Source organism: Sarcophilus harrisii, chromosome 6 (genome assembly GCF_902635505.1).
Source record: "Sarcophilus harrisii chromosome 6, mSarHar1.11, whole genome shotgun sequence".
Taxonomy (NCBI): domain Eukaryota; kingdom Metazoa; phylum Chordata; class Mammalia; order Dasyuromorphia; family Dasyuridae; genus Sarcophilus; species Sarcophilus harrisii.
In genome coordinates, this window is record NC_045431.1 from 216,550,893 (window position 1) to 216,563,329 (window position 12,437).

Consider the following 12,437-nt stretch of genomic DNA (forward strand, 5'->3'; position numbering starts at 1 on the left):
GCAAATATGAGAGGGGGGGAGGGAAGGAGGGAAGGAGGGAAGGAGGGAGGGAGAAGGAGACAGAGTTGTGTTTTTGTTGTTATTGTTGTTTTTTTTATCCACTTTGTATATATGATGGGCATGCCTCTAGATGGAGCAACTAGAAAAGGGGACCTGGAGTATGGAAGACTTATCTTCCCAAGTTCAAATCTGGTCTCAGACACTTACTTAGTAGCTTGTGATCCCAGACAAGTCACTTAATCCTATTTGCCTCAGTTTCCTCATCTGTAAAATAAGCTAAAGAAGGAAAAAAATGGCAAATCACGCAAGTATCTTTGCCAAGAAAACTCCAAATAGCTTCACAAGGAGTCTAAAATAACTAAACAAAATGCCTTCTTGAGTAACCAATAACATCTAGATCTAAAATAAACATTATTCTTCAATAAACTATTTCTCTTTTTAATATCTTCTTGCTTGAATATGTTGAATGACAGTTTAATAAACAAGAATTTTTTAAATCCTGACTGAATCCAAGTCTTTTGACACCAAATCTAATGTTTTTCCCATTGCATGTCACTGTTTGCCAAACACTGTGCTATCTTTGTGGGTTAAAAAAAAATAAATCACCAATGGTTTTTTATACCATTTACAATCCATATTGGTAGGATACATGCACAATTACTAAAGGATTGAGACAAAAGTGTGTGTAAAGAAAGATAAGAACCATATGCTTTATGAAAGACAAAGATTCATAAAGGGGTTTTGTAACTAAAAGAATTTGAGAAGGCTTCATTGATTAAGTAGCATTTGAGCTAGATGTGAAGGATAAACAAGTCTTTAATAACTATGAGTAAAAGCATTACAAGTATAAGGATCAAATATGTGCAAAGGTCCCACCTTGACAGGCCAATAGTAGGAAACAATGAGTAATATTACAAAAAGCAACCAGTCTGCTTAACTCATGGTATTCTCAATAGATTTTGACTTAGAATACAACATAACCTTTGATCATCATATCTTCTATCAGTTTATTTCGCCTATAGCATGTTGTTAGTCAGTAATTTGCTACTAATTTTTATCAATCTGGATCAATAGGATAATTTCTAAAGCTTTTCACCATGAGCAAGGCAAATTTTATGTCATTAAACATGCTGTTATTATTGTTGTTCACTGTTTGGGTTAAATTAGAATCTGGAGTCCAATTTTACATTAAATTTTAGTAGAAAAGAGTCCCCAGGGATTTTTAATCAAGTTATCCAACAAATCATTGGTCAGAATTCAAGGCCTCCTATTTTCAAACTATATTAGTGAATAAATAACCTCATGGTAAGTGTAAAACATCCACATTTAAGTATTTGATTCGTCTACCATTTTCCTAAAATTTGCCACTAAACTAAAAAAGGAATTCATTACCACTCACTTATTCCACAGGAAAAAAGAATCTTAATAGGTTTTGCACCTCTACTTTCTTCTCTTTTAAAGAACGTTAATATTGTTGCCTGAATTTCCTTTCATATCAATCTGATTATCTTCCTTCCACTATATAATGACACAAAAATAAGAAAGACAGCTAACTGAATCAGCAAAGTTTATGGATGGAATGCTAAATAGTGAGTGAAGTTAGAGCTGAGTTCAAATCGAGCCTCAGACAGTTTCTACTTGTGTGTTCTTAAATAAGTTACTTAATATCTGTTTGCCTTAGTTTCTTGATTTATGAAACTGGGATAATAATAGAACCTGCCTCCCTGAGGTTGTTTTAAGGACAATATTTATGAGCTATAATATGTAATATATGCAATTTTAAATAGAAAATAATTTAATGTATTACTTAATGAGATTGGATTTATAAAGTTCTTTGCAAGCTCTAAGGTAATATAAAATGCTACTTATTTTTATATTAATAAAAATAATACATAATAACACTTAGGGTGCAAAAAACAAATCTCTAAAGGTTAGCATGACTGCATACAATATAGATTGTGTAGACACAATCTGACTGGGTTCACAGGGACTATAGTATTCTCCTTCTTGTCAGGTACTCTGCCATATGGTTTGATTGAATTCAGTCTGCAGTTATTTTAAATGTAATTTGTTTTTTTTTGTTGGACTTTATTGGTAATATACAGAAATGTTGATGATTTATGTGAGTTTGATTTATATATTTCAATTTTGCAAAAGTTGTGAATTATTTCAACTAGTTTTTAGTTCATTCTCCAGGATTCTCTATATATACCATCATATTGTCTGCAAAGAGTAATGATTTTGTTTCCTTATTGTCTATTCTAATTTCTTCGATTTCTTTATTTCCACAATATTCACTGAAATATTCAATAGGCTAATACCGTACTGAAGGTCAGTGGAGAGACTGAAGCAGACAAATAGGCCTGAATCCACTATTTCCACAATATTGAATGATAGTGGTAATAATGGACATTCTTGCTTCACACCTGATATTATCGGAAAGGCTTCTTACCCCCATTATACATAATGCTTGTTGGCAATTTCAGATATATACTATTTGTCATTTTAAGGAAAGCTCCATTTATTTCTATGCTTTCTAGTATTTTAAATAGGAATGCCTTGTATTTTGTCAAAAGATCACCACCACCACTCATTTTGCCCTCCACTGTAAAAGCTCTTTATTGCATAATTTTTAATATAATTTTTACATATATAATTTTCCTAATTCTTCCTCTATCCTTCCCCTTCTCTCAGTCTATCCCTCTTTTTCACCCCATTTTTTGAGATCATACCATCATAGTCAACTTACATCCATGCCCTCTAAGTGTTCTAATAATGATAAAGTTCTTAGGAGATAAAAGTATCATTTTCCTATATAGGAATAGGAAAAATATTTTAATCTATTTATTTTTTTAATTATTTAATTCTATTAATTCCCTTTTGATTTTTTTTCAAGTTTACCTTTTATGAATCTTCTCCTGAATCTTATGTTTGAATTTCAAATTTTCTAGTCAACTCTTTGTTGTTTTTTTTTTTTTAATCAGAAATTCATGAAAGCCCTCTATTTCATTTTTTCTCCAAAGGATTATACTTGATTTTTCTGGGTAGGTTATTCTTGCTTATAAGATTAGTTCCTGTAATATTCTCTTTAAAATGTAATGTTCTCTATTGAGGTTTTCTTGGGATCTCTGGGAGCAGTCTTCGTTTCAGTTCAGTAATCACCACACGAGCAGCCAGGTGTTAAAAGTCCAAATCAATCCTTTATTATCTCCTTCAAAGTCCTATCTCCTTCACTTGGGGCTCGGCTAGTTTTCTGGAGACCCATCTCTCTCCTTGAGCTCCTGCGTGCCTTCTCTGGCTTCTGAATCTCCCCGAATCCAAAAGTTTGTGCTTCAGCCTCCAGCCACCATAAAGGTGGATGATGGAATGAATTTGTCTCAGCCTCCTAGAACTTCTAGTGCGCTTGTCCTTTTTGGCCCTGAGAGCTTCTTGCTTTTATGCTCCACAGAGTACACACCAATCATTATATCACTAGGAAACCATTATTTGTTGTAGAATTAAATCAGTGCTAAACTAGATTTAACCATTGTCTCCTCAATTCCATTTAGTACCTTGTTTCAAGTTCTGGCCCATAACATCTCCTTGTAGGATTAAATCAATCATACTGGACACCATGCTAAATTAGTTAACTATTGTCTCTATCAATTCCACTGACTTAGTATCTTGTAAGAATCCTTTGTTTCAAGTTCAGAGTCCTGGCCCATAACAAGTTCCCAATGGCTGGTTTAATTGGTTATTCAAATAGTATTTTCTTGATCTTCATCCTTACCAACTTCTCTGCTACATTTGATGTTGTTGTTGATGTTGATGTTAATCTCTTGTCCCCTCTCTGGGTTTTCATTGCATTACTCTCTTCAGGTTCTCCTTTTACCTATCTGATTATCTCAGTTTCTTTCTCTGGTTTATCTCCCAGATCTTGCCCCTAATGGCAGTTGTTCCACAAGATTATTTTCTGGTCTTCTTTTGCTTTTTTCCCTGCACTTTGTTGTTGACCTTAAAAGTTTCCATGGATTTAATGATCATCTCTATGGAGATGATTCAGGCCTATTTGTCTGCTTCAGTCTCTCCACTGACCTTCAGTACGGTATTAGCCTATTGAATATTTCAGGCTAGACATCCTAGAGTCATCTCAAACTAAAACTCACATATCCAATATGCCTTAGTTCAAGCTCTCAATACTTCTTCCCTCGATTATTGAAACAGCCATCCAAGCAGTCTTCCTGCTCAAGTCTTTCACTACTCCAGTTCATTCTACATACTTATTGCCAAACTAATTTTCCTTAAACACAGATTTGCCCACACAATTCTGCTGTTCAACCAACTTTAGTGGCTTTCTATTGCCTCTAAGATAAAACATGAAGTCCTCTATTTGGTTTTTAAAGCCTTTCACAACCTGGTCTGAGCCTCTCTTTCCACTCTCATTAGACATTACTCCTTTTCTCCCACTCTACAAAATAGCCAAAATTGCCTTCCCTCTGTTTTTTACAGTCAACAATTCATTATCTTCCTCTGTGCCTTTGCCCAAGATGCACTCCTTACTTCTGCCTTATAGAAGTCCTTAATTCCTTCAAGACACAACTCAAAACAGTACCTTCTCCAGAAAGCCTTTCTTGATCTCAGTTACAACATGACTGCCTTATATTTATTTTTATTTCACATGTATCTAATAGGAGATATTATGTATACATAGAGGTATACACATATACCTGTGTGTGTGTGTGTGTGTGTGTGTGTGTGTGTGTATGTATGTATGTTGTTTTGCAGATACAATGTAAGCTTCTAGGGAGTATGGGTTGTTTCATTCCTTGTATTTGTGCCCTTGGTTTCCAATGCCTAGCCCAGTTCTTGAAACATTATAAGCATCTTATCTATACTTGTCGACTAATTACTAAGGCAAGTTAACAACTTATTTGGTACCCTACTTTTATCACTGCTCAGACCTATCAAGGCTGATATCACCCCTATATCATTCCAAGTTTGTGATTTGTTCCCCAACAGGGTATCAGTGTAATGGGCTGAGGTTTGAGTTGATGCACTGAGGTCCCAAGTACGTGAGGCTAAACAGGTTGGGCTATACTCTATTAATATACATGATTGGATAAAGAATGGTCCCTGCCCACTCTCTGTGCAAGTCCTGATGTGTTGTATAGGAAATGACGATTTTGGTGGGTGGAGGCAGAGAGAGAGACAGGAAGAGAAGCTGGGAGGGATTGGGCCTGAGTTCGAGAATACGAGCTGCTGGTTGTGTGGCTGCTGGTTGAGCTAGCTTCTTGACTCAGCTGCACACATTGCTATCGCCGATTCTCTTCCACCTCCGATCCTTCTTCACTGAGAATAAAGACTGATGATTTTCCCCTAACCTGAATTCCTGACTCCTGCTGATTTAAAAATACACAATCTTCACATTTGGCGCCCAACGGTGGGAACCAAGGACTGAAGAAGTCTCCGGTGACCAGGAACTTGGGTGAGTATTGTTAATAGACAAATAAGGAACTTATTTTCTTAAAAACTAAACCAGTAATCTTTTTTTTGGCTAAAATGGGACAAATGCTAGCTAAAGACTCTCCATCCCCGCCCCCAACCCCACCCAAGAGTGGTGCTATAGAAAGCATGCTTAAGCTGATAGAAATACATGGGTTACTTATAACTTGGGAACAGATAGTGAGATTTGTGGGTATATTAAACTGCATCTCCCCTTGGTTCATAGAGGAGGAGCAGATCTCTGGAGATAACTGGTCCCAGGTTGGACAAGAGATGTCCATGCATTTCAGAGAATGTGGTCCTCATTCAATTTCCATCGAGGCATTTTATTTATACAATATATTTCAGTTAGCACTAAGAAACCCTATCCCTAGAAGAAAGAAAAAACCCTTGGCTCCTTCTACTTCTCAAATTAGCCATGATATTAAGGAGGAAGACAATGAAGAGATTAATGACCATATCCCCACAGGGCATGGAGACTTAAGTGAGCAAGGGTGTGGTGACCTTCCCCCTCAGGAGGCAGCTTCAGCCCCACCCCAGGAGCAAGTGATTGACTCTCCTCCACCAACTCCACCCTCCAGGGATGGAGGGAGGAGGGGCAGGGGGGGGGGGGGCAGTGACAGCACCAGCACCTCCCCCCCAGCATCCCCAGTATCCAATTTTGAGTAGGCTGCAAGAGGGCTTAATGAAGGCCAAAGAAAAGGGTGTGGACATCCTCCGGGAGCTTCAGCCACTTATCTGTCCTGTAATTTCCCAGTCTAATGCTTCAGGTCAACAAAGTCTAAGATACGTCCCTTTTAACGGAGAAATCATTAAAGATCTTAAAAAGGCTTGCACTCTTTATGGAGCTACATCAGCTTATGTTAAGATGCTGTTACAGAATTTGGCTTTTGAAATCTTGACTCCTGATGACTGGAAATCTATAGCAAGGGTATGCCTAGAACCTGGACAAAATTACATGTGGCTTTCTGAATATAGTGAGTTCTAGGATACAAGCCCAACAAAATAGTCAAAATGCTGTTCGTGCTGCGATCACCTATGACCTACTACAAGGTATAGGTCCATATACGAACGTCACAGCACAGATTAATTATTCAGTAGGCACATATGAGCAAATTGCTGCTAATGCTATCAAAAGCATGGGCTTTGATTCACAATAAAAAATGCAAAGGTGAGGCATTCACAAAAATAACACAAGGGCCAGATGAGCCTTTGCTGACTTTAATGGGACGTTTACAGACTGCTATCACAAGAACTAATGGGAAAATCCATCAACAGATGTTTTAATAAGGCAACTTACTAAGGAAAATGCTAATAAGGTGTGCAGAAGGATTATACTAGGACTGCACAAGGATGCTCCTTTAGAGGAGTTCATAAGACGCTGTGCCACAGTGGGTACAAATGCCTTTTATAGCCAGACTATGATGCAGACTTCCCAAGATCCAACATGGGTAGACAGGGTCCCTTCCGAGGAAGGGACTTCTAGAAGACACGTCAATGCTTTCAGTGTGGTAAAGTAGGGCATCTGAAAGCTCAATGTTAACATAGAGGCAGAGTGAGAAAACAGGGTGGGAGAACAAGACCCAGTACCCCATGTCCAAAAATGCAACAGAGAAGCTTCCATTGGGCCTCAGAATGTAGACAGGTTCAGGAAACAGGATGAGGGGCCCAGCCCCAGGGCCCCAGGCAAAAAAACACTTGGAGCATGATGGCAGCCAATGGTGCACCAGAGAGTGCCTGACATGGCCAATACCCCAATATGACCAATCAGCCAGGAAGCCATATGATGGCGGAAAGGGATTACACAATCAATCAGCCAGGAAGCAACCTGATGGAAGAAAGGATTACAATTAGGGAGAATAGAGTTGTATGCAGCTGAGACAACTGAGATACCCCTGGAGGTGAAATCTGTTCCTCTCCAGCCTATGGATCCCTTGCCTACAGGCACAGTAGAGCTGACCATTTTACCTCCTGAGTACATACAAAACAGTGTCCATCCACATACTGATGTGGAAACTGGGAATGTAGATAATATCCAGTCATCCAATACAGGCAGACAATGTGTGACTTATCACAGGAGAAATAGTAGCATCAGGTTTACTCATACAGAATCCTAATAAGCAGCCTGGTGATAGTCACCCAGATTCTGATTCAGATCACAAAATCCAGCAATTTACTGGACAGCAGCTGTAGCAACTGACCAACCTATCTCACAATCTATATAAATGGCCTTCATTGGAAGATTGTGAACACTAGTGCAGATCGGACGGTCATTAGAGGTGCCAACTGGCCCATCACTGCCAAAGATTAAAGCAGACACCACATGTCTGGTGTAGGAGGATCAATAGCAGCTGAAGTTAGTGCTGCCCCTATGAGATGGACTTTTGAAGGCAAAACAGGAGTTTTACTCCTTTTATAGCTGAAAAAATCCCCATCAATCTGTGGGAAGAGACGTTTTACAGCAATTAGGGTTAAAAATAGTACTTCGGTTTTTAAGCAGGGCTGCTGTTGAAGGCCTGCTAACACTTTCACCTGTTCTATCCAATGGAAACTGATACACCAGTGTGGATAGAGCAGTGGCCCTTAAGTAAAAGATAAAATTCAGGCCTTATTAGATATAGTACAGGAGCAGCTTGACCAAGGACACTTAAAACCTTCTCTAAGTCATTGGAATTCCCCAATGTTTGTGAAAAGAAATCTGGAAAATGGAGGATGTTAATGGATTTAAGAAAAGTGAATGAACAGATGGAAATATAGAACTCTTCAGCCTGGACTTCCATCTCCTACTCAGTTGCCTAAGAATGGCCTCTTTGGGTCATAGATATTGGATTGTTCTATTCTATCCCTCTGGATAAGAAGGATATGAAAAGATTTCCCTTTTCAGTGCCCAAGCGTTAACTAGCTGAGCCTTATAAAAGGTATGAATGGACAGTTTTGCCAGGGAATGAAAAACAGCCCTACTATGTGTCAAATGTATGTTGCTGCTGCTCTTGCTCCAGTAAGAAAAGCATTCCCAAAAGTTATGCTATTACATTACATGGATGACATTTTGGGATGTGCACCTGAGGAACAAATGTTAGAGCATGTCTACAAAAGATCATAGAAACACTAAGGAATTACAAATTATACATAGCACCAGAAAAATTCAAAGACATGCTCCTTTTCAATATTTAGGATATGAAGTATACCCTAAAAGGTGCTTACGGTTCAAAAACTCTCCATAAGAACAGAAAAGCTAAACACATTGAATGATTTTCAGAAATTGATAGGAGATATCAATGGATGCGACCAGTGTTAGGTTTGACTACCTATCAGTTACAACCGTTATATGACATTTTAAGGGAGACGTGCTTTAAATTCACCACGCCAGCTTACAAAAGAAGCTCAAGAGGCTTTGAGAGAAGTTGAACTGGCTTTATCCACTGTGGTTGAAAGAGTCACTCAAAACCCTTGGAGATATCAGTTTTTGCCACACAAGAGGCACCCACAGCAGTCCTTCATCAAGGACACAGTGTGATAGAGTGGGTGAACTTCCCGGCACAACCAGAACAAAGCCTTACACCCTACCCAGTGCTTGTGGCTAGAATTTTATTAAAGGCCACTAAGCAAGCTGTACAATTATCTGGGACAAGACCTGACAAAATATACACCTTTTATACCAATACACAAATTAATGTGTGTTGTGAGACCATCCCAGAGTGGCAAATTTTATTAGCCATGGCTCCAAATTTTTACATAGGTCTCCATTAAAGATAACTAGACTATTACATAATTGGCAATGGACTCTTGAAGAAAAGTTTCTAAAGTTCCTCTTAAGGACCAACTATCTTCACAGGATGCATCCAAACATAATATTTGTGTTGTGTACTCTCATGATCTAACTATAAAGAGTAGTCAGAACTCCTTTTCAGTCCACTCAGCAGAATGAATGTATGCGTGATCATTCTAGCTCTTACTTATTATCCAGGAGACATAAATATAATATCTGATTCGGCCTATTCAGTAGGTGTGGTACAAAGAATTGCCACAGCCCAAATAAAATTGCAGCCTCTAATATATATCAGCTCTTTAAGAAACTTCAAGAGCAAGTGGAAAGACATCCAGGTAAGATCATATATTACATGTCCATTCTCATAGTGGACTTCCAGGTCCCATATTTGATAGCAATTCAAAGGCAGATAGCCTTCTAACTATGTTGGTCAATACCCCTTTGTTCCAGAAGCTCAGGCATCTCATTCTAAATATCATCAGGTTGCTCGAGCTTTACGTTTACAATTTGGAATAACAAGAGAGGAAGCTAGGAGCATAGTAAAAGGCCTGTATGGTTTGCCTTCCTTTCCACGCTCTACACTGCCTCAGGAAGAACCCTCGTGGTTTGAGACCCAATGAAATCTGGCAAATGGATGTGACCCATTATAAATCTTTTGGTCGTCTGTCTTTCATCCACGTTGTGGTAGACACCTTTTGGGATTCACTTTTGCAATACCAGCAGCAAAGAGACAGCCCAAGTGGTCAATAATTCCTCACAGCATTTGCCATTATGGGTGTCCACAAGCAATAAAACAGACAATGGTCCTCTTATACTTCAAAACATTTTGCACACTTTTATGCACAGTATAATTTTACACCACGGCATACCTTTTAATCCTCAAGGACAGGCAATAGTGGAGAGGAGAAACAGAGATATTAAGGCGCTCCTCCAAAAAACAGAAAGGGGAACCACAGGTAACCCTAGAGAACTTCTAAATCTAGCTCTTTATACTATTAACTTCTTGATTTTTGACAAAGATGCACTGGCTCCGGCAGATAGGTTTTATAACGGGAAGGTCAGTGTCCAGTGCGAGCAGCTCCACTATCTTTAGATAATCGCCAGGTGATGTGGAGAGACCCAGAAAGTGGTGAATGGAAAGGACCAGATAGGCTAACTGCTTTGGGAGAGGGTTTGCTTCTATCTCTACAGGTGGAGAAGGAATCAGATGGGTGCCAATGAGCCATATTCGCCTTGTCCATCGCAGAGAGACAGAGCAGACCCTTGAAACAAAGGAGAAGACTCAAGAAATATCGGGTGGTTCTGTTGCTGATTGTGCTCACCATTGAAAGAGCGTGGCAGTTATGGTGTTTGACTCATGGACATCAAAGATTGTTGGACTTCAAAACCCTCAGGAATCATTGGATTCTCTGAGACATAGGACTTGAAAATCCTCAGGAATCATTGGATTCTCTGAGAAATGATAAGACTGTTACAACACTTCAAAATCTGCTGGAATCATTGGATTCCCTAACACATAAAAAGACTTTTGCAGGACTTCAAAAACTCAGGGGGATCATTGGATTCCCTGACATGTGAAACAATGGACAATAGCTTGGTTTTGGACTATCTCTTGGCTGCTGAAGAAGGTGTATGTGTGACTGTTGTTTACATACCCTCTTTCTAGGACTTCTGGTGATCTTTTCCAACACCATGTTGATTTATATTGTTTGCTATTCTGCTACTTGCATGTACAATTCATGTTTGTTACACCACATCGAGCCTGCACTGACTGAGGGGAGGGTCATCCCTAATAACCTCTGCGTTATTGCTATGTGCTTGTGTAATACCTCCCATGCTGATGGGTTTGTGCATAATAAGACCCTTCAGCCCAGAAACCCACTAGCAACCCCATTTCCCTTTGGTGCTTTTCATCTCCCTTCCTGAGATGTCAGGTGGGCCTGATCATCTCCTTTTAGTGCTTTCACCACCTTTTCTGAGAAGTCAGGAGGCTGTGATCACCTCCTTTTCGGTGCTTTCACCTCCTTCTCTGAGAAGTTGGAGGCTGTGATCACCTCCCTTGAGGGGCTCTGACCTCCCTGAGGAGTCAGGGATGGCATGACCACCTGTGTTCTAAAATAAAAGCGGAGATGTAATGGGCTGAGGTTTGATTGATGCACTGAGGTCCCAAGTACGTGAGGCTAAATAGTAATTGGGCTATACTCTATTAATATACATGATTGGATAAAGAATGGTCCCTGCCCACTCTCTGTGCAAGTCCTGATGTGTTGTATAGGAAATGACGATTTTGGTGGGTGGAGGCAGAGAGAGACAGGAAGAGAAGCTGGGAGAGATTGGGCCTGGGTTCGAGACTCAGAGCTGCTGGTTGGTGCTGGTCGAGCTAGCTTCTTGACTCAGCTGCATACATTGCTATCGCCGATTCTCTTCCACCTCCGATCCTTCTTCACTGAGAATAAAGACTGACGGTTTTCCCCTAACCTGAATTCCTGACTCCTGCTGATTTAAAAATACACGATCTTCACATATCAGTTTCATCTTTCTGTCCTGGTGGTCCATATCAGCTTTGATGATATTCCTTTTGTTCCTGTTTCCAGGTATTTTTATTCAACTGCTCTCCACCATGTTTCTCCAGTCTGGTTTCTGGACTTGCTCACAGGTATATATTTTCTTAAAACATAATGCTCCTCACTGTACTCTTTTATTTATAATGTTGCTTTGAATAAGCCAATTTTGACACTTAATTTGCTTTGTTGAACTAAGATATCTATTTCATTGTTCTTGGGGTTTTGTATAGATTCATCCATCAGATATGTTTCTGCCTCCCTTCTTGGATTTTGCCTTTCTATGCATATTGACCAGACTTCTTACATTGTAGTTCTTACCTACACTATACAACTTGGTGAATATACTCCAGCACATCTTGCCCCCTTTTCAATGAGAAATCGTTTTCATGATCTTTTAGACTCTAGGAAAATACTTTTTTTTTAAATTATCCCTTATTAAGTGCACTGCTTCTCTGACTACCAGCCAGGCATTCCTATATCATAAGTTGTGATTCAGAAATCCAAATTCTGTTTTTAGATACCATCTTCTTAACTAATTATTGTCTTACCAAATCTACCTTTCTCTTGAAATCCTTGCCTTCAACTTGCAAAAGGTCTGAAAACACATGATTGCTAGAAGGTCT